The sequence below is a fragment of the Manis pentadactyla genome, chromosome 1 (assembly GCF_030020395.1).
Source record: "Manis pentadactyla isolate mManPen7 chromosome 1, mManPen7.hap1, whole genome shotgun sequence".
In the NCBI taxonomy this organism is placed as follows: domain Eukaryota; kingdom Metazoa; phylum Chordata; class Mammalia; order Pholidota; family Manidae; genus Manis; species Manis pentadactyla.
In genome coordinates, this window is record NC_080019.1 from 93258256 (window position 1) to 93284981 (window position 26726).

Here is a 26726-nt window from a genome sequence, read left to right on the forward strand (position 1 = left end):
AGGAGGGGCCTGGGGATCAGTAGTCTTGCTCCGGCTATCCGGGCCATCCAGAGGTCTGGGGTCGAAGATCGGAGCGGCGTTAAAGTATGTTCTTTACTTTTTGGGTGCGCCCTCTCTTCCAAGGCGTTCTTTGCGCGCTCCGCTGGCTTTAAAGAAGTGGGAGCTGCGCTTCGGCTCCATACCGGGTCCGGACACGCCCTCCCCGCCCTCCCTTCCCTCCCCATAAAGCTCCTTTCGCCGGCTTGAGGTTCCTGCCAGCTGAGGGCTGGGCCGCAGGGTCCTGACCGGCTTCGGTGACGTGCGTTCGGGAGCAGCAGCGGAAAGCGGGGGATGGAGGGGGCGGACGATGGGTGGAAAAGGAAAAGGATGCATTAGACGAATCTGGTTCATATCCTCAGACCAAGTTCCCGCAACAGGTAGGAAGTAGGGAAGCGCTAACGATCCTGTAATGGTAACACTTTGTCTTAGAAACTTAAAGGCTACCCATGGGACACAATGTACTAACTTGTGTAAGGCGGGGACCGTGGCGCCTTAGCGGTGATGTATATTATAACTCTGTTGAGAGAGGAAATGAATTCCAAGGATACACATTTCTACCAAGAATATTATTACCGAGGCGGAAATAACAGAAGGTACAAAAGAACGTAATCAAATACTTCAGAAAAGGGGAGAATGAAATGGTTTAAAAATATATTTACCAACCAACAGCACCTCAGGGAAACATGAAGTAGGCAACAGCAACTCAGATCGGAAGGAATGGTGAGGGGGGACGTGCTGGGTGTGCCTAAATTGGTAAGGTAGGGAGAGTTCTTTCGCGAACTTCTACTCCTTGTCCCTTTCCCTCCCACTTGCTTACAGGTATATATTTTTTTTAGTAGAAGAACGTGCAGAGATAAAACGTTTAAATTTGGAATAATACTTCACTAAAGTCCTCAATACTGTGTACACTTACAGCTGCCTACGCAAGCAGAAGCTGTACCTGGAAATAATTCACACTGAATGTAAATTCAGTGCGATCCTTAAGTGATGAAGTTCATTTTAACTCCTTATTCCCCAAAGAATCTAAGTGTAGTAACATTGCACACTGGAGCACTGATGTTTTCAAAGTGTGTTTAGGATAAGAAAATTCACTTGAAAAGCTGAAATGTGTGTTTTCCACAATCACGGATTTTTGTCACGAGCAGGATTCAAGAAAACATTACTGGTGAATTCCCACCCATGATTAGAAGTTATCTTGTCAACATGCACATATTGATGAATATTTTGTACTTCTTGGAATAAATTCCATGATAGCTTTCATGATGAAGTTTATAAAATTGTCTGCCACTGTATGTCTTTATGTCTCCTAGCTACAAGTGGTTCTCTGATGATTAAACAGCTGAAGGTTCTCCACAGAATACTCCTAAAAGAAGGGTGTGATCACAGTTACCAATGAAAGATGCAATACCACCAGGAAATAACAGCAGAGTGATTTTTGAAATCTTTTTTTTTTTATTAAGGTATCACTGATATTCAATCTTGCGAAGTTTTCACATGAGCAACATTGTGGTTTCAACATTCACCCATATTATCAAGTCCCCCCACCCACCCTATTGTAGTCACTACCCCATTGATGCCAGGGTTCTTGTTTGCGGAGCCGAAGAATGAGCTTCACAAACAGTCAAGGTAGGAGAGCAAGGTACAGGCTTTTATTTAGAGATACAGTGAAGGGACAGAGCTCCCGGCTCACGCCAGGAGGGGTCAAGAGAGTCCGTAGTGGTGCGTTGTCTAGGGGGTTTTATAGGCAGCTGAGGATTTTTCGAGAACATGAAAAAACCTTAGGGGTGTGGACTTGTTAAGTGGTCTTTGAATATTTAGAATTAACTTAACACAAGCAACTTCCTCTGATGATTTCTCCCTGGGATACCAGCATCTTGGTCTGGGGGCATATGAAACAAGGCCACCTGCTCAGCCCCCAAGGTGGGCTGAGGTATTGTTTGCTAAAGAGTAAGTTAAGAATTTCTAACGTCTTAACTTCTTGGGTATTAAAATGCAATCATCTTTAAGGTGGAATCTTTCCTGCCTTTTACTGTGTTGTTTATGCCTGGGCTTACTTGCTAAATTAGTTGCCCAGTTTGCAAAATTACTTCATCAGATCTGAAGGAGAAAGACAGCACATAGGCCTGGGCCTTCTAGTATGCTAAAGAGAACTTTACACATGATTATAAATGTTTAGCATAATAAAACGTGTGCTACTCTTCTTTATCTGGGGAACATTAATTGATTTTGCTGCAGAATGATTCTAGAGCTCCATGTTTAACATAGAGTTTTAGCAGGGGGGTTTCCTTGCATGTAGTTACATTACTCTGACTGCAAATATCCCGCCCTGCCCCCTCCAGAGGCCTTCACCCTACTCTGACTATATCTATGGTCCCTGTCTCACCATCAGCATAGTAAGATGCTATAGAGTTGGCAAAGTGATTTTTTTTTTAGTCTGCTTAATGTCTGTCTAAGGTTGTCTCCCTTTCTAGACAATAAGCTCTCTAGGGACATATTTGTTTTGTATATATATCTCGACTATATATGCCTGGCACGTAGTAGGCATGCAGTGCCTGTTTGTCACATGCAAAACCTGAATCTGTGTTTCTTTAAGTGTGTTGTGGATAAAATTGCTGTATTTCCAGAATCTCTTGCCTGACTTTAGTGCATCTCCATATTAATGGGAGTTTCCAAGGAGTGGAGAGAAGTAGTTCATCCCCATGTCAATAGGTAATTACAAAGGCAAGCAGGGCATATCTGGACTGGAGAGATTGGTTGGGGTCCCTTATTCTGCTGCTGGGTTGCCAGACACATGGGAGAGCAGAAGTGGGCGACTGCTTGTAAGAAATAAACAGGTTCCTCCCACTTTATTTCTCCCTTTGACTGATTTTGGTTTCAAAGGTATTCTACCCCAGGATTTTCCCTCCAGAGTTATATCTGGAAGTAATCAGCAGGACCTCTGAAGCCAAAATCTGTCTACATGGGTGTGACCCTTGGGTAAGCTGTGCCTAGAGATGGTGGGGAGATTCCCGGAACCCCCCCTGTAGATGGCAGGGAGGCCCCAGTGGCTGCATGGGTAGAGGGTGCAACTTCACCCAGGAGTCCCCTGACTGTGGGGCTTCCAGTTGGGGAGACCCTCATGGGGAACTGGTCTAGGGTAAAGCACCTCCTAGAGGGGTGGGGCCTTCCCCAGAATTGGGGAAGGGTAGAGAACTGGAAGCTGCGGAATTAGGCATCCGTGAGATAGAAGACTGCTTAGAGGTCCTGAGTGGCCGTGCAGCAGCTGGGATTGTGGGATGACTTTTCCTCGAAATAGTGAAGTGTTATCACGGAGAGAGAGAGACTTTGGCAGGAGAGAGACACATTTCAGCATTACTTGGAGGAGCTGGGTGCTGACCTATTGCCCTTAAGAAAGAGAAACAGTTACTGAGATGATGGGTCGCCCTCCTGAAAGATATGTTAGCAGCAGCGAGGGAGGAGACATCAGGAAAATCCGTGTTGCAGGAGGCCATGGGCTGGCGGGGAGAAAGAGTGAAGCCTTCAGCCCTGGAGATGGTAAAGGAGATGTCAAGAGAGGATTAGGGGGTGGGGCCCAGGGCTGATCTTTTGTCGAGGCCACTGCCTGAGGCGCTTGCCTTTCTGTATTAAAGGCCTGCCCAGTTGTAATTAAGAAAATAAAAATGCAACAACTGTGGGCTCCTCAGGGGGAGGAGCTGCCCCCTCTCCAGGTTGTGGAGCACTCCATGCTCCGCCCCTATACCCAGAATGAGCGGGTGGACATGAACATCAGGTATTGGAAGAAGCCACTGGAACCTCTGCCTATGTTGCTCATGTGAAAACTTCACAAGATTGTATATCAATGATACCTTAATTTTAAAGGTGCATCAACCCAACCTCCACATAGCTTTTTGTGTTTCTGGGATATGGGGGTGGAAAACATTGTTATATTGGGTTCTGAAAAGGGTAGACTGGCTTCCCTGATGACTCACCCTTCCTTCTGGCAGTGATTGCAAAGTGCCTGTCACACCTAAGGGAATCAGGCACTTCTGGATTGGCTGGCAGCAGCCATCAGGGCAGTTTGACCTAATCAGGGTGATTTACTATACTTTCCCACTAGCTGGAAAATGTATGCAGAGCCCCAGCAGGTGTTACAGGAGCTGGGCATGAAAAGTACCATCTATAATATGGACCCCCAGGGCTCCAATGAGAAGTTGTTCACTGTAGAAATGAGAAATCTGATGCTCCATACAGCTCTCCCATCTCACTTTGGGTCCCTAGGGACTATTCTTGCCCCCCACATAGGGCAACCTGTAAGTGAGGCTACTCATACTTTAGCAGATCTGGGGGAGGTTGAAACAACAAGAACATGGAAAAAAGTACAGGCTACGACGTAAAGGAGAGGTGCAAAGGGCCCTGTGAAGGTCTCAAGGACCCAGATGTGGGTTGATTTGATAAAGGCAAGGGAAGTGAGAGAAAAACGTGATGGCAGCCCAAAAGGATCTTGGTAGAACTGTGGCACCAGTTAAAGCCAGAGCAGCAGTTCCAGCTGCTAAGGTCCAGGATACGAAAGCCGGAGGCAAAGCCCCATGTCTGGCCTGTGTCCCTACAAGACTTCTGGGGGACAGTACTCAGGCTCTGCCTGGGCCCTCACCCCCACAGGATGATGATTGGGCATTGCGGTTCAACTGAGGGGTTGGTCAAGGTCCCCACCCTGGGAGACATGGTGGGGACCAGAGGCCACATGTAGAATTAGCAATTCATTGGTTCCCTGTGAATGTACAAAATGTTCTGGTGCTGGTGGACACAGGAGCTGAATGTTCTCTGATTCATGGCAACCCTGAGCATTTTCCCAGGACCCCTGCTGTGATAGATTACTATAGGGATAAGGCAATTAGAGTGAAGAAAGCCCAAATCCCATTGAGGATAGGGTGTTTACCCACAGAGGAGGATATTGTGTACATTTCTCCTATCCCTGAATATATTTTGGGGGTAGATATCCTGCAGGGCATGTGGTTACAGACCACTGCATGTTAGTTCAGACTGAGGGTATGTGTGGTCAAGGCAGTACTGAGGGGAAATGCAAAGCACCCACCTGTAGCTCTGCCTGTACCTAGGCAAGTGACAAATACTAAGCAGTATAAATTGCCTGGGGGGCACAAGGAAATTGGAGAAACTCTACAGGAGTTGGAGAGGGTGGGCATCATAAGGCCTACTCATAGTCCTTTTAATTCCCCAGTGTGGCCATTGAAAAAGTCAGGTGGCTCCTGGTGTATGACAGTGGACTACAGGGAATAAAATACAGTCACACCCCCTTTGCATGCTACTGTCCCCTCTATAGCAGCCATTATGGACACACTCAGTCATGAACTAGGAATGTATCATTATGTTGTGGACCTTGCTAATGCTTTCTTCTCTATTGACATAGCACAGGAAAGTCAGGAACAGTTTGTGTTCATGTGAGAAGGCCAGCAGTGGACAATCACTGTCCTTCCATAGAGATACCTCCACAGTCTCACCATTTGTCACAGACTTATAGCCCAGGACTTGGCCACATGGAAGAAACCACAAATGGTGCAGCTGTATTACTACACTGATGATATTATGCTCATGTCTGATTCTCTTGCAGATTTAGAAGACGCAGTTCCTAGACTGCTGCAACATGTACTGGAGAAAGGATGGGCTGTGAACAGCACCAAGGTTCAGGGACCGTGTTTGTCTGTAAAATTCTTAGGGGTTGTCTGGTCGGGTGAAACTAAAGTTATTCCTGAAGCAGTCATAGACTAGGTCAAGGCTTTCCCTATCCCTACCACTGTGGCAGTATTACAAGAGTTTTTGGGTCTTTGGGGCTGCTGCAGAGTGTTTATCCCACACTTAACACAAATTCTGAAGCCTTTATACCAGTTGGTACAAAAGGGCATCAGGTGGGACTGGGATGAAACATGTGCAGCTGCTTTTACTGCTGCTAAGTGAGCAGTCAAGGCCGTATAGGCCTTGAGTGTAATGGACTCATCAGGGCTCTGTGAGCTAGATGTTCATGTAACCAAAGATGGTTATGGATGGGGCCCTTGGCAGCAGCTTGAATGGACATTCCAACCTACTGGATTCTGCTCACAAGTATGGAAAGGAGCAGAGGTCCAGTACACCTTGATAGAGAGGCAACTGGCTGCTGTGTACCACACCTTGCTGACTATGGAGCACCTTACCAGAAGAGCTCCAACCAAGGTAATAACCACCTCTCCCATCGTGGGGTGGGTGTGAGACTGGACCCAAATGCCATGAAGTGGTGTGGTGCAAATGCCTACACTGGCCAAATGGGGTGCATATTTACAGCAGCATAGCACCTTCTCTACTAGTCCCTTAAGTGGAGAACTCCAACACTTATTGGGGCCAGTGATGTATACTAGTGGAAAGCAGGACAACCTTGCTTTTGAGCCATTGGTAGCTGAGAGTCCTTATCAGGAGGGAAAGGCCCCTATACCTGAAGATGCTTGGTATACAGACAGCTCCAGTCGTGGACAGCCCCCAAAGTGGAGGGCTTTCCATCCTAAGACAGACAATATGGATGGAGGGTGGAGAGGGAAACGGCAGCCAATGGGCTGAGTCACGGGCAGTATGGCTCATGATCACCCAGGAGCCCTCCCCTATAGTTGTCTGCACTGACAGCTGGGCTGTCTATCGGGGCTTGACCTTGTGGCTATAGACATGGTGCCATGCCAACTGGATGGTTGGTCTCTGACCCCTTTGGGGGCAAGAGTTGTGGCAAGACCTATGGGCCTTTGGTCAGACTAAAACAGTTGCCATTATCATGTGATTGGCCATTTGCGTTTGGCATTCCCAGGGAATGATGCAGCAGACACGTAGGCCCGGGTACGTTGGCTAGAAGGAAAGCCTGCCTCTGATGTTGCCCAATGGTTATATCAGCATTTGTTTTACGTGGGGCAAAAGACAATGTGGGCTGTATCCTGTTGGTGGGGCTTCTAAGCCTGGAAGGAGTGCCTTGTGTGCTCTAAGAGGGACTTAACACCCAGTCCCACAGCAACATGGGACAATAGTAAAGGGACCAATACCCCTTGTCAGGTGGCAGATAGACTATATTGGGCCTCTGTCCATATCAGAAAGATATCGGTATGCCATGACTTGTGTGGACACAGCTACTGTCCTGTTGGTTGCTTTTCCTGCACATCACACAGATCAGCAAACCACCAAAAGGGGCCTAGAGCGTCTCTTTGTAGCCTATGGCCAGCCGTGGGTGATTGAGAGCAATCAAGGCTCCCAGTTTACTGGACATGCGTTAAAGGATGGGTGCAGCAATTAGGAATAAAGTGGAAGTTTCATGTACCATATAACCATACTGGGGCAGGCATGATAAAAAGGTACAATGGTTGGTTGAAATCTGGCCTGAAGTTGGACAGTATACAGGGCTGGTCAGTTCATTTATGGACAGTGCTATGGTGTGTGAATGAGAAGTCCCGAAAAGGAGCCTTCAGCCATGTTGATATGCTAACACACATTGCTGCTTCTCCTATACAACTGTATGTGCAAACCAAAGAGGAGTTACTGAAGCCAGGATATGGCCAGCAGAGCAACATCCTGCTTCCAGCCATAACTGTGTTAAAACCTGGAGACTCTGTTTAGTGGATGTGGCCCTGGACATTTTGACACATGGACCATTGATGGCTGGCCCTTCTGGCACCTTGGGGAAAAGGCCTGGAAGCTGGCCTCATGTGTATTCCTGGAGTAACAGCAGAGTGGCCCCCAAAGATCACAGTAGTGTGCCCAAAATGTCAGGGAGGTAAGAGCCTCTTACAGGGAAGTTTTGTTTTATCTTTATGGCCAGTGCATGTACCTCCCATAGCCCTATATATTGACCCATCTGTAACCTCCACAGGGAGGAAAGTGAAAGTCTGATATACTAGACCAGCACAAGATCCCATTCATGCCCCTGTCCTATCACAGGACCACTCTCTTGCATATATCCTACTTGATGGACAAGATTTGCCTATGCTGGTGTCGCTAAAACATGTATTTATCGCTCTAAGATTATTTTCTTCCACAGTCCCTGTGGCCTGGACCCACCCCCTGGCTGCAGCTGCCACATGATGATTTCTCTGAACTCCCTACCCATTCAGCTACTGACCACCTGTGGAATGGGCAAGCTATGGACTTAATCTGCATACGACTTTGAACATAGCTGAATCCTCTGGCTTGAGGATTATCATGATTTTATTGCTGTTGCTATTGTATGTCATTAGTCTGGTTACAATGCTCCAGTTTTCATGCACAGGGGCCATTGAGGAAGATGGGGAATGAGTAGATTGTGAGGCGAGATTCCTGGAGGGGTGGGCTGTGGGCAAAATTGCAATATTTCCAGAATCTCTTGCTTGGCTTTAGTGCATTTCCATATTAATAGGTGTTTCCAAGTGGTGGAGAGAGGTAGTCCATCTCCACATCAATAGGTAATTACAAAGGCAAGCAGGGCATATCTGGACTGGAGAGGTTGGGTGGGGTCCCTTCTTCTGCAGCCCGGTTGTGAGAGACACCGGAGAGCAAAAATGGATGACTGCTTGTAAGAAATAGACAGGTTTCTCCCACTTTATTTCCCCCTTCTTCTGATTTTGGTTTCAAAGGTATTTTGCCCTGGGATTTTCACCCCCCAGAGTTATATGTGTGTTCCATAAGTTAAAAAACATGCTAACACTTCTTGGTTTAAAATGTGGATTGAGTTTTTTTTGCTTCTAATTTACACTGTGTTCCTTCTAAGAATTCTTCATTTAGTATCATGCACATTCCAGTGTTAAAGAGCAGGGAAGTAAATCAGACATAGGTTTCAGGGCAAACCCCAACTACGTGTTTAAAACTAGCTGTGACACACTTTGCTAAGACAGACAATTATACTTAATTATAATGCTTAACTAATCTATGTGCTGCTCTAAATTTTTCCTTTTAAATTATCACTACCCATTTTCACCCAGTTGACATGTTTTGTATCTGTACTTTCAGTTCTTCCCAGACAGAAGACAATATAATTTATTGAAGGGGTAAAGAAATTCCTCTGAGAGTGAGTAATAGCTCTAAATGCAGACTGGCAACCTAATTGGCAAGATATGGTAGCTATAACTGTAGTTAGGAGGTTTCAGAAGCTTAACGTGCTGAACTAAGGAGTAAAATGCAGTGATTAATACCATTTCAACACAGATATTTCACAAATGTTTTTTGTATATGTGAGATGTAACCAAACACTATAAAAATTATATATGAAACCTGTATAGATGCAATATTCAATGTCAGGTAGCTTAATATCCAAACTTGTTACTTTGGTATATGAAAAAAGTCTAAATATTATAGAGATACGTGCTTTCAATGTGCCACGAACTTCTGCTACGGTCACTTTCTGAATAAAGAAACTTTCCCTGCTCTGCAGCAGAGATGTGAGAAGATATGTGAAGGTTTACACAGGGTTTTGGTTGATCAAATATATTTTCAAAAAATTATAATTGATAATTATTTCATTTAAGCAGTTTGGAGTATTCTTTTTATTTATTTATTAAAGTGTCATTGATATACAATCTTATGCTCAGGTTTCACATGGGCAATATTGTGGTTACTACATTTCCCCTATTATCAAGTCCTCCCCACATACCCCATTACAGTCAATTGTCCGTCAACATAGTAAGATGCTATAGAGTCACTACTTGTCTTCTCTTTGCTATACTCCCTTCCCCGTGCCCACCCTATATTATGTGTGCTAATCATAATGCCCCTTAATCCTCTTATCCCTCCTTTCCCACGCATCCTCCCCAGTCCCTTTCCTTTTGGTTACTGTTAGTCCATTCTTGGGTTCTGTGAGTCTGCTGCTGTTTTGTTCCTTCAGTTTTTTCTTTGTTCTTATACTCCACAGGTAAGTGAAATCATATGATACTTGTCTTTCTCTGCCTAGCTTATTTCACTGAGCATAATACCCTCTAGCTCTATCCATGTTGTTGCAAATGGTAGGATTTGTTTTCTTCTTATGGCTGAATAATATTCCATTGTGTATATGTACCACATCTTTACCCATTCATCTACTGATGGACACTTAGGTTGCTTCCATTTCTTGGCTATTGTAAATAGTGCTGCAATAAACATAGGGGAGCATATGTCTTTTTTTAATCTGTGATCCTGTATTCTTAGGGTAAATTCCTAGGAGTAGAATTCCTGGGTCAAATGGTATTTCTATTTTGAGTTTTTGAGGAACCTCCATACTGCTTTCCACAACCCTTGCATCAATTTACATTCCCACCAACAGTATAGGAGTGTTCCCATTTCTCTGTACCCTTAGTTTCTCTGTAACTTAGTTATAAATGGATAGTATCTCAAAAGTTTGTTTTAAGATTAGTTCTTTGAAATATGTACATAAGAACATGGTCATGACTAGTGGGTGGGTGTTCAGGTTAGCCCACAAAGGCTTGTTTAATCTGTAAAGTGAATCTGACTTATATGAATGTCATAGAACCTACTCACAATATATGGCAATATCTCTAAGAAGAAATACTTGGATTTACAGCTTTGGTCAGGAGGAGCACATCTCTTGTCTTTGCCACTATTCACCAGGAACTATGTTAGGTGATGATATACAGAGATTGCAGTGTTCCTCTCACTTAGAATTCCATAGATCAGGTACCCTGCAAATCATACCTTACCTGCTGTTATGGGAGCGTGGCCCAGCTCTCATCAGTCAGGCTTCCATGGTTTCCAGTAGTCAAACTGGTAAAGAGGAAGATTAGGATTCTAGGGATGGGAAATAAGGAAAGGGGTGAATGGTGTAAAGGGCCAACCTCTTGCCCCAGTACTTCTCATTTCAGGCAAACTCTCTATGTATGTATATTTTTTATAGGGGTATATATATATATTATATATTATGTATATATATATAATATATAAGGGTAGCTCATATATATATACGTGTGTGTGTGTGTGTGTGTGTGTATATTTTTTTTTACTTTTTATTCTTAAAGAGTACAGATTCACAGGGGTTGCTTCTCCTCCCTCCCAAAAAAATGTACAAGGAGGTCCCATATACCTGGCTCTCAGCCCCCTTCCAATGGTAGTGTCTTACATAACTGTAGTGCACTATGGAAACCAGGAAATTGATACTGATATAATCCATAGAGCTTATTTAGAGGAAAGACATTAGAATGTAAAGAATTATGAAAGTATCAGGGGATATATATATATATATATATATACACACACACACATAACTGGAATCTTGTATAACCCTATGCTTTATGAGAAAAAACTTTACAACGACAGTAATAATTGTTACCAAATGTTGAGTGCCTGCCATATTGTAGGTCTAGGTATTTTATCTACATGAAGTATTTTATTGTTATCATTGCTATTATTTGTATATCTACTGTTATAAACAGATAACAATTATTGAACAATTGTGTGGCAGGAAGTCTTCTAAGCAATTGATGTATATTAATTCATAGAATCCCTACAACAATGCTTTGAGACAAATATATTATTATTATACTCACTTCACAGATGAGAAAATTGAAGCACAAGGAAGATTAGTAACTTTCCCAAGATTCCACATAAGTAGAACTGTCATTTGAATTGGGTCTGATATCAGAGCCAGAGCTGGCACTCCTGATTTCCAGGTAGGTGCATAAGCTTTAGTGTTCATAGTAACTTTTCAAGGTGGGTATTATTTCCACTTTCTATATGAGGAACCTGAGGTTTAGAGAAGCTAAGCAGCTTGCTCAAGACCCTACACAACTAACAAGGTTTGGAGTCCCAGTTTGATTGCAGGGCTGACTTGCTGCAAAACCCCCATTGTTTCTAGTTGACCACTGGAATGTTTTTATCCACGTTTTGTATCCAAAAACATTTGTATTTTGAATGTTTGTATTCAAAATTCCGTATGTTCGTATGTTTGAAACCTCATCCCTAGTGTGATGGTGTTAGGAGGTGTGGCCTTTGGGAAGTAATTAGGATATGAGGGTGAAACCCTCATAAATGAGATTTGTGCACCTTTATAACAGAGGTACCAGAAAGATCCCTCATCCCTTCTGGTAAGTGAGGTTATAGTGAGAAGATGGCATCTATGAGGAACTTCTCACCAGTCATTGAATTGGCCATCACCTTGATCTTGGACTTCTCAGCCTGCAGAACTGTGAGAAATAAATTTCTGCCGTTTATAAGCCACCCAGTAAATGGTATTTTGTTATAGCAGTCTGAATAGACAAAGCAATCCTGCTGCCTCCCTGGCCTGTAACATCTCTGCTGGACCTCTGTGATATTATGATTTGTATTAGGGAATATATATTTGGTCTTCTTCTGGCACAAAACTCTTAAAATCTTTGTAATTTCCTAAGCGATAAGAGTTGTAGAGGTGTCTTATCTTCTCAGCTTCTGAAATAGCTCCAGAATGAAATGGGTGTCCTATGTTTTTTATAACAAACCCCTTTCAACCACATTAGAGTTTATGTTAATATGATGACTTTCGCAAAGTCCTTAAGGCTGGCGAGGTGGGGGCTAGTTGCCAGGGGATCCCACTGTGTGATTAGAGCTGGAACTTTCAATCCCACCCACTTATAACCTCTGGGGAGGGGAGGATTGGAAATTGAATCAATGGCTAAATGATTTAATCAATCATGCATACTTAATTAAGCCTCCATTAAATCCCAAAACCTGGGTTTGGAGAACTTCCATGTTGGTGAACACATGGAGAGGGTGGCAAGCTCAGAGAGGGCATGGAAGTTCAGCACCCCTTTCCCCTTACCTTGTCCTGTGTATCTCTTCCATCTGGCTGTTCCTAAGTTATATCCTTTTGTAATAAACTGGCAATCTAGTAAGTAAGCTGTTTTCCTGAGTCCTGTGAGCTGCTCTAGCAAATTAATTGAACCCCAGGAGGGGGTTATATGAACCTCTAATTTATAACTGGTCCGTCAGAAGCACAGGTGACCACCTGAACTTATGACTGCTGTCTGAAGTGAGAGGCAGGGCTGGCTCAGTTTTGTGGGACTGCACCCTTATCCTAAGAGAGCTGACACTATCTCAAAGTACTGTCAGAACTGAGCTACATTAACTGTTGGACACCCAGCTAGTGTCACAGAATTGTTTGGTGTGGAAAGAACAACCACACATTTGGTGACCAGAAGTGACAGTAGTGCTGTGAGTAGACAGAAAACAGAGAGTATTTTTTCCTAAATGGACGCTATTGAGGTCTAATTCTGAAATGCCTATGGCAGTGGTTCTTAAACCTTAGAGTGCTTTAGCACCCCCTGGGAAACTTAAAACCCAGATTGGCAGACTTCACTCCTGAGTTTCTGATTCAGTAGGTATGGTAGCATCTGCAGAATTTGTAACAAGTTCTTACCGGATGTTGATGCTACTGGTTCCTGGAACATACTTTGAGTACTACAAAGAGCCACATCTTGTGTAAGGTGGTTTCAGTAGCCTAAGGTAAGGACATAATTAAAATAAGGATAATTAGGGATCACAGTAATAGATAATGAACATGTCATGCAAAATTTCAACATACTGCACCTGTAAAATAATGATTATGCAGCTCCTTTTTGAAATATGTACCAAATAATCAATGTTTCAAAGGCAAAGTTTACAGGTTAATATTATCCAATTCCATTTTACTTTCTGAAAAGATTTATGCAGTATTTTTCTGGGTAACCTCTCTGCCTCTAGTTTTTCTCTTGAGTTTTCTCAAATACCATTTTCTTGATGACATTCTTCTAAAAGACTGGCTGCATTGAGCTTGTGAGGTCTATTCTGAGTTCCTTGTAGTAGCTTAAATATTATATTCTCTGCTACTGCCTTCCCTAGCTCCCTGAAGCCTAGGCCTGTCCCAGTTCTTGAGTCAATTCCTAAAAAGTCAGAATGTGTCTCCATCAACTGTTCTTCCTCTGCTCCTGAATTCCAGCCCATTTGCTAGGCAATCTGATTTCCCTCTCCTAGACTATTTCTCAAGCCTGTGCCCTCTAAGACTTGGTCAGAAGTGGAATCTCCCACCACCTCTGGACTTATCTGGAACTCTCTCTAATACCAATAAATAACAGAAATGCAGTTAACTTCCCTTTTTTTAGTAATCCTGTGGAGGGGGATTCCTTCACAATCAAAACAATGAAGATAGAAAAACTTACTAATGGTGCTAATTCTTCTTAGTTTCCTGAGCTGAAAACATTAAGTGTTTTTGATTCTTTGTCCTTTTCTCCTGTGTCCCATGTTCAATCAGTGGCAAAATGTATTGAATAAATAGGATATCATTGTGGTGTCTCTCTCTTTTACCATCTCTCCATTCTCCCTGCTACCATCCTCTGCCTTGTTCAAGTCCTTCTAAGAAATGTTTCATATTCATGGTGCCTCAGAGTTGGAAGAGAGCACAAATGTTATCTAATTCAACCACCTATTTTGTGCTTGAATTCTCACTTCAATATTCTAATCAAGTGCAACATATTCATTAATGGGAAACTCAATATTTCTTGAATTGTAGCCCATTCAGTCTTCCGAGGATATCATTAGAAATTTCTTCATGTCAAATATCTGTATATAATATAATTTAAAAGAAAATCTTTGTAGTATTTAGGGGAGAAGCAGTTCAGTATCTATGGAGAAAACAAAGAGCAAGTGCCTTAAATAGAACTCTTTTTTACATTTGTGAAAATGATAGATTCCTACTGTCAATAATATCTCGCACCTGGATTATGGGTCCTGTTTTGAAATTTCAGAATAGTGGTGCTAGTCAGACTAGTGAAAATCCTCATGAATATAAGTGATTTTAATAGCTTTAATGAAGACAGAACTGATGCTCTAAAGCATGACTTACTTGGATAATCACATATAAGTAGGACTCTGATGTATTTATTTGTTTTTCCCTATTACTGAGCATAGATTATATGTGACATATGGTACTATGTATACACATATAATTCTGGGAGATGAATTAAAATATAATTCAAGAGCAAACGCTTTTAAGACATAGAAATTAGTCTTAAAATATACAACACCCCATAGACCATACAACAATCCTCATGGGATTGATCAGGTTTCTGTTTATAGTTCTATCACTATCTTATACAAAACCCTGAAGTCTCTTGGAAAACTTCTCAGATAGTTTAAACAGATTCTCCAGATGTCTAAATTCCTGGTGTATCATTTGACTTAGTTACCACTGATTATCTCAGGGTGAACTTCAGAAAAATCATATAACAACAGATCTTTAAATGTTTTTCTCATCCCTTCTCCATTCAGTTGAATCCTGGAAACCCTTGTCCTTTCATATATGTGCTTATCCCAGCACTCATTAGGCCCTGTGAAAAGTTGCTGCTCTTATAACTAAGGAGAATCAGAGCCTGGTAAGTGTTAGACCATCTTATTTAGAGTCCATTAGGTATTAGAATGTCTTGTTCTCTTGCCTTTTGGCTACAACCCTAAGATCTGCCTGATCAAACCTTGATGTTCTACATGGCAGAACATAAGCTATCATGCTGATCCCAAATTAGACTTCCCAGGTTTTTAGTTCTACTTATAAACAGAAACAGCAGGCAACATTTAACTTGTAGACATATTAAGTCAACTAATGACTAGTGATACTATTATTTGGTTAATGAAAGGATAAGGATATCATAGAACCATTTAGAGCAGTAGAAAAATGTTTATCAATATATAGGTGGCCTAGAAGAGCTATTTAATTTCTAGAGATAGGAAATTCTTGTTTATATTTTTTGTTCTTATTTTTTCCCTTATACTTCTACTTGCCACATGAAAAGAGGAAAAAAATTACCCATCATTTATCTGTCCTGATAGTTATTGTCATGGAACCTCTTTAAAAGTAATTACATTTTGCCACAGAAATCTCTTTTGAGAGCTGCTCATCTCTTTCTCCTCATAGACTCTCTGTCAGTCCTCTCGGAGGCACTCTCATGGCATGAAAAGTGATCCAAAGGGTGTACTGGCAAATCATTAATTTCAGCACCCTTAATGTGCTAGTTCCTTTTAGGAATAATCTAAACACACTTTAGATTGCCCTTATCATAAAGTATTACCCTTATTCCAGTACTCAAAATAACAAAGAGGTGGTGGTGGTGGAGATAGATGACATGTGTATCTCCACCCACCTGTCCATATACTACCATTTAGTGTATTTCTTAGCATACACTCCATAGGGTGACATATGTGTAGTGTTGCTAGTGCCAGCTTCATGCACACATGACCTCTGTAGTCTCAGGGCCCTGCATATAAAGGGCTGCAAACTTGGCTTAATGCTAAGCTGTCACCATCTTGAAATTCTTAACTTTTAACAAGGGCCTCCACATTTTCGTTTTGTACTGGGCCTTGCAAATTATGTAATGTGCTATGGGCAATGCAGTGTATATTCTTAAAAAAATTTATTATAATATTTCCAATAGCTATAACTATACATAGGATCATACTATATATACATTGTCTTCTACAACCTGCTTTTTCATTTAATGTATTAGGAATACTGCTCCCTGTCATTTATCCCATACTTTGTCATTGACAGTGAAGGCTGAAGAATATTCTTTGCATGGATAAACCATAATTTAATCTCCTACTGATATGTTCTTTGCTGTGACCCAGTGAGCCTCCTTGAGTGTATTTCTTTGTTCTCTTGCCCCACTATTTCCTTAGAATAAATTTCTGGAAGCAGAATTGCTGAGTCAAAGGGTATGAACATTTAAAATGTGATACATATTATTTGATTGTTCCTCAAGAAGATTATACTAGATTGTACAACTCTAAGTCCCACCAACAGAGTATAAGCACTGTTATTGCCCCACATGCTAACTGAACATAATAACTCAACTTCATCTCTGCCAATCTGACAGTGCCTGGTATTTCTAATGGCCTTAGCCTGAGTCATTAGGTCACTAGGATATCAACGATTCTAATACAGAATGGCAGTTTATTGAGTATCAGACATCAGTGCACCCATCAAAGTGACCACCTTCTAGGGAGTGATTTTGTACAGGCCTTCCTAGCTAAATATTTGAGGTACTCTAAGCCCCATGTTTTCTTTTAAAATAAGGTTTTTGCTTCCCACATACAACATACAGGGGTGCTGTAAGTGCTCAAATAGACCTTCAAGGATGTTGATCTTGTAATCTTTCTGTCCTTAATCCCCCAACTTTTTGAAAATCTTCTTTTATTTTGAAAAAAATAGCAGACTTTCACTGAAGTTGTAAGAGACTAATACAAAGAATTTCCATATGCCCTTCACCACATTCCCCAAATGTTAACATTTTACCACATTTGCTTTCAGATCCTCTCTTTGAACTCTTTGTAAGTGAGTTGTAGTCATGGTGTCTCTTACCCCAAATGTTTTAAATTCATTCTCTTATAGAATCACAGTGTAATTATCTAAATCAAGAAAATAGATACAAAATTGTTACATAAAGGCATTATTTAAATTTCTTTAATTTTTCAAATACATTACAGAAGAAGAAAAAAAAAATTTCTGATCCAGGATTCAAACTAGGATTAAATAGTACATTTAGTTGTGATGCCGGGGTTCTTGTTTGCAGAGTTGAAGAATGAGCTTCACAAACAGTCAAGGTAGGAGAGCAAGGTACAGGCTTTTATTTAGAGATAAAGTGAAGGGACAGAGATCCCGGCTCATGCCAGGAGGGGACAAGAGAGTCCGTAGTGGTGCGTTGTCTAGGGGGTTTTATAGGCAGCTGAGGATTTTTCGAGAACAGAAAAAACTTAGGGGTGTGGACTTGTTAAGTGGTCTCTGAATATTTAGAATTAACTTAACACAAGCAACTTCCTCTGATGATTTCTCCTTGAGATACCAGCATCTTGGTCTAGGAGCATATGAAACAAGGCCACCTGCTCAGCCCCCAAGGTGGGCTGAGGTATTGTTTGCTAAAGAGTAAGTTAAGAATTTCTAACGTCTTAACTTCTTGGGTATTAAAATGCAATCTTATCTTTAAGGTGGAATCCTTCCTGCCTTTTACTGTGTTATTTATGCCTGGACTTACTTGCTAAATTAGTTGCCCAGTTTGCAAAATCACTTCATCAGATCTGAAGGAGCAAGACAGCACATAGGCCTGGGCCTTTTAGTATGCCAAAGAGAACCTTACACATGATTATAAATGGTTAGCATAATAAAACATGTGCTCCTCTTCTTTATCTGGGGAACATTAACTGATTTTGCTGCAGAATGATTCTAGAGCTCAATGTTGAACATAGAATTTTAGCAGGGGGTTTCCTTGCATGTAGTTACATTGCTCTGACTGAAAATATTCCGCCCTGCTTTTCCCCGGAGGTCCTCACCCTATTCTGACTACATTTATGGTCTCTGTCTCAGTTGTCATGAGTTCTCCCCCCAACTTTTTTTTTTTTGGTCATATTTTTCTAGAGTAATACTAGATGGATGTAGAGAAATACTTTTTGGCAATCTGAATATCAAGAACCTGGCTATGTAGATCTTTTTCTTTTTTTTGGTATTTAGTATGTTTTAAAGCAAAGGAAAGGAAAAAAACAAGATCCAAAAGGCTAAGGAAGTGGCATACTGACTATAAATAGATTAATAGAAGTTTGCAGCAGTAAATCATAAGCTATAAAAAATGAAAATTTCAAAAACCTTTAAAAAATGCCCTGGATCTTTAAGAAAAGATTTTCCAGGGCCTTTCTAAAATAATTACTTGCCATCTTTGCTAAAATGGTACCAGGTGTTGAGAAGTCCTATTGATTATATTCAAATAAAGCTACCTCTAAGTTCCCAGGGAACCTGGGCAGGGGAAGATTGAATAGATATAAGGAGAAATGAGACTGGAGATAAGGGAGTTTGTGCTCTTAGGAAGATGACACTGAGCAGCTTTCCTTGCTCTGGAATCTTTCATTAATAACCAAAATAGTGTGTTGACTGGGTAAATTAAGGTTTTAATTGTGGTTAAGCACATGAATAGATGCCCTGAGGCACTGATGGTTTTGGATAGTCATGATCAGTTGACTGGAGAACTTCTACAGCTTCAACGTGAGCTCATGAAGAAGATGGAAATGGATATTTTACTGATTCAACCAACATTCAAAGTGATCACAAGCGTCAAACAGTGTTTCAACCATCTTGAGTGAAAACTCATTATCCTATTACTTCTTCCATTTTACAAATGGAGAAACAGAGGCACAAAGAGAGCAATTTGTCAACAAATCCAATAGCTGGCTAGGAAACAGGATCTCAAGGGAAGGCCTACCAGGGGCCAGAGTAGTTTAATCCCATGAACTCTCAAAACCAACCCATTAGTTTCACTTGAAGGCTGGGGCATCACATTGAGGAGAAATGGCTGGGAGCACAATCAAAATTCATCAGGACAGGGTCAATGAAGAAAAGAGAACAGGCAGGAAACCTCTGAAAGCAAGCTGCCCTATTTTTAACAACCTAAGTTTTAAATGCTATCTGAACCAAGCTTCCTTCTTAAAGTTCAGGAAAACAAAATTCACATAAAAGTAAGCTACAGAAAAATATCAAGGTCTGACACCATATAAAAATATTTTAAGGAAAAAGAATAAGGATTAAAGTAACACCCATACAGACAATAAATGCATGCCAGAAAGATACACTCAAAAAGCAAGTCCAAAGCACTATATCATTTCAAAATGAGGTAAAATACATTAAACTCATATAAGAAATGAAAGAGTAAAATAAATTCAAATTCAAAAAGGATGTGACAGAACTCAAGAATGAATTAGAAATAAAAATAGCAGAGTTTAGGTTTCCCCACTCTAGAGCCTGGCTTTAGGATTCTTATGCTGAGGACCATACCACAGGCTTCCCTTGGCAACTGCCTACAGGTTTATAAATAAAAGTGCTGAATTTATTTACTTTTAAAAGTGGCTTTAAAATATTTTTAAATAGTAAATGTCATTGAGAGATTTTAATGACAATTATTACAAAAAAAATTAACATTTTGTGACAATTTCAGTAGAGAATCATAATTTAAATCTCAGAACTTATAGTTTCAATCTAAAGGCTGTGTTGCCTTACTACAATACATGTGATTTTGTGAGAACTGAAAATTTTTTTGGAGGCCAAAACCGTAAAAGTAGCAGCAATGCCAATTAATCAGTGGCAGCAAATGTCACAATATATTATGGAAACATTGTGCTTATGTAGAAACTGACCCAAAATTTATTAGAGCAATCTTTTGTAATAACATACTGCATTATTATGAACTAGAATTTTTCCATCATAAAGGTGTGAGGAATGTGTTTAAGGAAAGGGTGCTAATAGCAGAAGAGTTAAATAGTAAACATAGAACAATCATTCTCAGGATGGGAGAGCATGTGCCATTGGAGTGTACTGAAGGTGCGCTGGAGGTGGATGGGCACAGAGGCAACATATTCAAGTCACTGTGATAGATTCTCCAAACTGTAGGACAGGTTAAGCCTGTCTCGCCCTCATTAAAACCACAATATGAAATATTAAGATGAATTGGAGAGATATTTGGACTAAGTGAAGAGGTTGTATAATCTAGTGTAGGTCATCCTGGAGAACTTTCCTATCCCAAGAATTTTTGCACAAAAACCTCAAGTTAAATGAATGTTGAAAAGTCATAAAGGAAAAGCATGGCTTTGTCAGCAAGCTGTTCTTAAGTTCTCTTTAACTGGTTCCATTTCTTCAAACCAGCATAGAATTGAAGGAGAAAAAAGATTTTTAACCAGGTTTTGATGAGCACAGAAGTCCTAGATTCTGATTTGGACTTATTTCTCCAAAACAATTTCAGGTGTGGACTTTGGATCCCTAAGTGGGCCTACCTCATTAAGAAAGTAAATGGAGGTGACCTAGATCTCTGCCCACTATTCACTAGTTTCCTGGTACAACTGAGCCACAGATGAGCACAAAAACACAAGCCAATTTAGCTGAGGCTAATTTCCACTGTCATTGTGGACCCTGAACCCCAGGTGAGTTTTCCCTGCTTTTTTTCCCAAGACTTTAACCCCAGTACCAGTCCTTCCTTATCCAGTGATTGATTCCTTACCTAACTTGTCCAGATTCTCTGCCCTTCTAGAAAAAACTATTTTTACTGCTCCAGGCACATTCATTGGAGCTCAGAGATTGAGAAATAAGTGACAATTTAACTCAATTCAACTCAGCCCATTTTATTTCTGTTCACAGCTTAAAATGTTACTTGGGTGGGATCAAAACATTTGTTTACAAAGAGATTGGAATTTTGAAGGGTCCAGTTTGTTCCTGGTATCGTGACCCTGGGAATACAGATAATTGTTTTTATTGACTATGTAGGCATTCAGGTTTGTTGTTACATAATATAATGAAGAATATCATATGTATATATAGTATATATGAGATATATACAGCATATATATATACACATATACACACACATATAAAATAAGAATATCATCAGTAAGTTACATGAAATAATAATATTCCATATATTCTGCATGAAAATACATAATTTTTTTTCAGTAGTTAACTTTTTTTGAAATTGTGATTTGTGGTTACAGTAAGATAATAAATGCATGTGGTAAAAATACATGAAGAAAATCAAACAGTAGGAGGTTATCCAGTAAAAATCAAGTCTTTCTCCCAGATCTGCTCCCCAATCTCCAAGTTTCCCTCTAAAAAAGACAACAGTTTCTGAATGTAAAGTTGATGAGCAGGTGGTGAATTAATCCTCTTGCAACTCAATCTTAGTCTTCAAAGACTTAAAGAAACATGTTGGGCTGTAAACCTCAGCACTGTTGGAAAGAGCTGCCTCAGTGGTGTTGCTTACATATAAAGTGAATATAATCCAAGTTTTATAAATGATTGCACAATAAAAATTAGAATGCCCTGTTGTGGATCATTAAGTAGTTACTGTTCAGGTTACAGTTTAACCATGCTAAAGAACCCAAACTATGGAAACAAAAGGTAATAAGTGAAACAATCATCAGAGACTTGAAACAATTTCATTTTATTTATAGTTTATGGAATATTTCTCAATGCCACAGAACTTGAATGACTGTTTACAATAATTGTTACCTTTGATAGAAGTTTCAAAGAGATCCATGCATTATAAGATAAATACATTTTCTATTTTAATAAGCCTAATTGTAAATGTTTATCTTTGTATTCACTGTTGTTTGATTTTTTTTTCAGATAAGGAAATTCCTTGTCTTTTCATGATCAATACTGGCTTGTCCTGATATTTGAATACTACATTTCTAAAATCATGATGATTGTAGTCCTTTACTGTTCATTGCATTAAGCTAGTGTCCTACAGAGAACATAGAATAGATATTTTCTGTAAATAAGTTATTTATGTTCTAGATTCTTTGGGGGATTATATTTTGATAGCCCAGAACCCAATATTCCCTTACTGTGATCTGAGTTATTTATTCCAATGTGTTTAACACTTATCTATATTGAATGCACCTGTCATATTTCTGCATTTTTTTAGAGCCACTATTAATCTTAACTGCATTTTACATCCATACAATGAACATTCATTTCTTTATCCAGCAAATATTCATTGAATAGCCACTGTGGCTCATAGTGGGATAAGACACAGTGCCTCTTCTCAGAGCCTCACAATGTTTGACTGAGAGGCCAACAACTGACATGGAAAAGCAAAAAACACACTTGAATAAATCAATTTTATGAAATGTTAACACAGAAGATACATTCATAATCTGGACACCATCTTGGCAGTGAAACATAATAATAGTGTTGACAGAATATACTTTATTCTTGGTTAGAAAAACAGCACCTGCTATCCTTAGGTCATTGGACAAAAGCCCAGAAATATTCTTCTGTATATGCAGAAGAGAAATGTTTGGTCATTCATAATTTTAATTTGTGTTCTACAAACTCTAGAAGAATTGTTTGGTTCTAGTTCCTAAGGATTTACTTTCTGGTAGCAACTCCATCAGCAAGGGTAAGATTGGTCAACTGGGGATGCTTGGTTTACTTAGTATTAACTTGCTAGAGTTGATTATGGGTAACATTGCCAAACTAAGATAGTGTCATTAGTATTTCCATTTAGAAGTAAATTGTAGAAAAGTCCAAAGGTTGCTCTGTAACATCTTAATTTGCTTCAGTAGCAGATACACTTTACTCTCTAATTAAGGCATACTTTATATTTAAAAGCAAAAACATGTGGTTCAATTGTTACTTAATCACTACAATTTAATATTATTATATTAAATATGACCACAGGCAGGAGAAGGGAGTGTCTTGCATCTTTTAACTGGAGCCTCTTGAGCTTCTTGCCAAATCTATTCTCATCTAGTTGTTCCTTTTATCAGTAAATGGTAACTCTGTCCACTCAGTTGCCCATGCTAGAAACCTCGTTGTTATGCTTGCAGATTCCATCCCTCTGTGAAGGGTACTTCTCAACCAGTCAGGGACCTTTCTACCTTCAGAGTTCTTGTTGAAGTTTTCCCCTTCGCTCTATCTTCATTGCCACTGCCCTGATGTATCTGGATGATTTAGAAACCTTCCTGACTGTCCCATGTTCACACTTGCCTCTTCTCCAATCCATCCCTCAGTAGCTGAGAGTGACATTTTAAAGGAAGATCACATTTTGTTATTTGTCTTGGTCTGTTTAGGCTGCTACAACAAAATGCATGAGAAATTTATTGTTCATACTTCTAGACACCTGAAAGTCCAAGATCAAGGTACCTTCTGGTGAGGGACCGCTTCCTGATTCATAGCAGGTACCTTCTCACTGCACTCTCATGTAGTTGAAGGGCTAGGGAATCTTCCTGAAGTCATTTTTATAAAGGCACTAATCCCATTCATATATAGGGCTCTTCCCTCATGACCTCAATCACCTCCCAAAGGCCCCCACCTCCTAATACCATTATCTTTGGAAGTTAGGATTTAACTTACAAATTTTGGAGGGACACAAACATTTAGAACATAGCAGTCCTTTCTCTGCTTGAAGTATTTTAGTGTCTTCTCATTGCTCTTAAGATAAAATTTAAAAATCCTTAACATGATCTACCAGATCCTACATGATTGCTACTGTCATCTTGAGCTCTTGCCCACCATCATGGCCTCCCTTCCCCTTCAGTGCACCTCAAACTCCTTCCCATCTCAGGGCCCTCCTAAGATGTTGTTTTCTCTGCTGCCCTGTCCTTTTGTCACCTCTTGGTGGGGAAACCCATCTTTCAGACCTTAGTTTGAATTTCACTTTTCCTTCCATCCTGATCCTTCAGGCTAGACTTGATTCCCCTATTCTTATCCTTTGCTATTCTTATCCTTTACAACAGCCATCAGTAATAATGATACAGTTATTTATTGTAGTTATTCGTTTAATGTCCAGCTTACCCACTGTTATGAGCTCCATGAGAGCAAAGATCTCACCTGTTTATGTTCACATTGTATTCCAAGCACCTAGAGCATTTCCTAGCACAATAACTGCTCAATAAAAATTTATTGAAAACAAATGAGGGCAGATACTAAAGCAGTATAGTTTAGCTTTAGCTTATGGAAACTTTAGTATTAAAGTAAATCTCTAATCAACTCAATCTGTAAGAAATCAGCCAATTAGTTATCCTTCTTGAGGTTTGACAACCATATACGATGGCCTAGTCAGTTTGTATACATCAACTATCCCTGAATTGTTGAGCTGAATACAAATACTTTTTTCCTCTTGTTCTCTCTCTTTTTTTTTTTTTTTTTTGAGAGGGCATCTCTCATATTTATTGATCAAATGGTTGTTAACAACAATAAAATTCTGTATAGGGGACTCAATGCACAGTCATTAATCAACCCCAAGCCTATTTCTCAACAGTCTCCAATCTTCTGAAGCATAACGTCTTGTTCTCTCTTTTTAAGCAATCACGGAGTCTACTGTGTTGTCTGGCTTTTCACTGGAAGGTTTTTTAAATCTCTGAGAAGAGAACCTTCACCATATGCCGACTTCTTTCTTGCTGTGGGGCTTGCCAGCATGTTTTGCTCTGCTGCTGCTGACCTCTGCGGGCAGCACTGCCTGATGCTCCTGGAAGGAGACACCTTGCCTTGCTCTCAGACTCCACCAGGACCGTTGTAGTCACTGCATCTGTGCTTTGGGTCTCAGACTCAGTCTACATGCTGCTTGCCAGTGGTGCTGCTGTGGCTGCTTGTGGTTTCTGTAGGCTGATCTTTACTTGTCCCTAGTAGCATGACATCTCACTACTGGAAAGTTATTTCCACTGGAAAAATTGGAAATTTTGTTATTTTCCCTCTCTTGCAGGTCATTTGAGAAATACTAGCTGAAATGGTCCTAACAGATTGGGCCCCACTGTGGCACCTCACCCTATATTTTAATCCATAAACCAGCCCCCTATTGTGTAGGACAGAATCTAAGGTGGTCCCATGATCTCTGCCTCCTGGTAGTCATGTCTGTGCAGTCCCTTTCTCTGGAGTGTGGGTGGGAACTGTGACTTGCTTCTAGTCATAGGACACAGCAAAGATGCAGGGTGTTATAAGGGCATGATTACTAAGTAAGACTGCAGCATCTGTCTTGCTCAAAGACTTTGCCTTGTTGGCTTTGAAGAAGCAAACTGCTGTGTTGTGAGCTTCCCTAAGGAGAGGACCATATAGCAAGGAACTGAGGGCAGCCTCCAGCCAATAGCTAGCAAGGAATTGAAGATCGCAGTCTGGCATCCTGAAAGGAACTGGATACTGCCAACAACCCTGTGAATGTAGAAGCAGATCCTTTCCCAGTCGAGTCTCAGATGGAAATCCAACCTGGCCCAACATCTTGATTTCAGTCTTGCAGAGGACTCAGTGAAGCTGTACTTGAACACTTAACTCACAAACATGGAGATGATAAGTGTGTTTTGTTTTAAGTCACTTTCATAGTAATGTTGTTATGCAGCAATAGATAACAAACACATTTACCCTCGACTGAAATGCTTTTCTGACACACTGTTTTCCCATCCATTTACCAATGCCTTTTCGCATGGAATTTGGTCACAATGAATTTTGAGAAAATACATATCCTTTTCCTACTTGTCATTAATCATCTACAGGAAACATGTAATCAAGTATGGCTTTCACTTGAGAATTCTTATGGTCATTCCTTCTACCCCCAGGGATCACATGTATGTACATATTCAGAAGTAATACCTTCTATTATTGATTCCCCCACTTCCTGTCTCAAGGAAATAGGGCTGCAGCTATTCTTTCCTTGATAAAACCTGTCATGAAGAGGACAACTCCTAGCACAGTGTAATCTAACATAGTGTTATTTGTTAACAGTACATTCTAAAGATATTTCTCTGGAAAACTGGTGTCTGACTGTTTGGCTGTCTACCGTGTATTAGCAGTATGTCTGAACTGGAATGTATCTGATCCTAAAAATGGCCAGATGTGTAGGTAAGGTTGACCCTACCCAATAGAAATATAATGCAAACCACATATTTAATTTCAGATTTTCTAGAAGCTACATTTAAAAAGTAAAAAGAAGTAGGTAGGATTCATTTTAACTATATATTTTATTTAACCCAAGATATCCAAAATAGTGTAAGTTTAACATGTAATCAATATAATAAAATGAATGAGATATTTTCCACTTTTTAACTGCCTTAGAAATCTCATGTCTTTTTTTAGTCATGTGTTTTTACCTCAGTTTAGACCAGCTGTGTTTCACATGTGGCTATTGGCTAGTGTATAGACAGTACAGCTTTAGTTACATAAGCATGTTAAACTGTAGACATAAAATAAGCCACATGAAATTCTGCTTGAGGCA

The 26726-nt window shown here is 40.3% G+C and overlaps 1 long non-coding RNA gene across 1 annotated transcript; it reads left to right on the top strand.

The window, feature by feature from the left end:
- The first annotated feature begins 15 nt into the window (after positions 1–15).
- Positions 16–20928, top strand: LOC130683303 (uncharacterized). Its single transcript, XR_008996886.1, has 3 exons — positions 16–84; positions 11548–11663; positions 20769–20928. It is a non-coding gene; the product is annotated as an uncharacterized LOC130683303 (long non-coding RNA).
- Positions 20929–26726: the final 5798 nt, after the last annotated feature.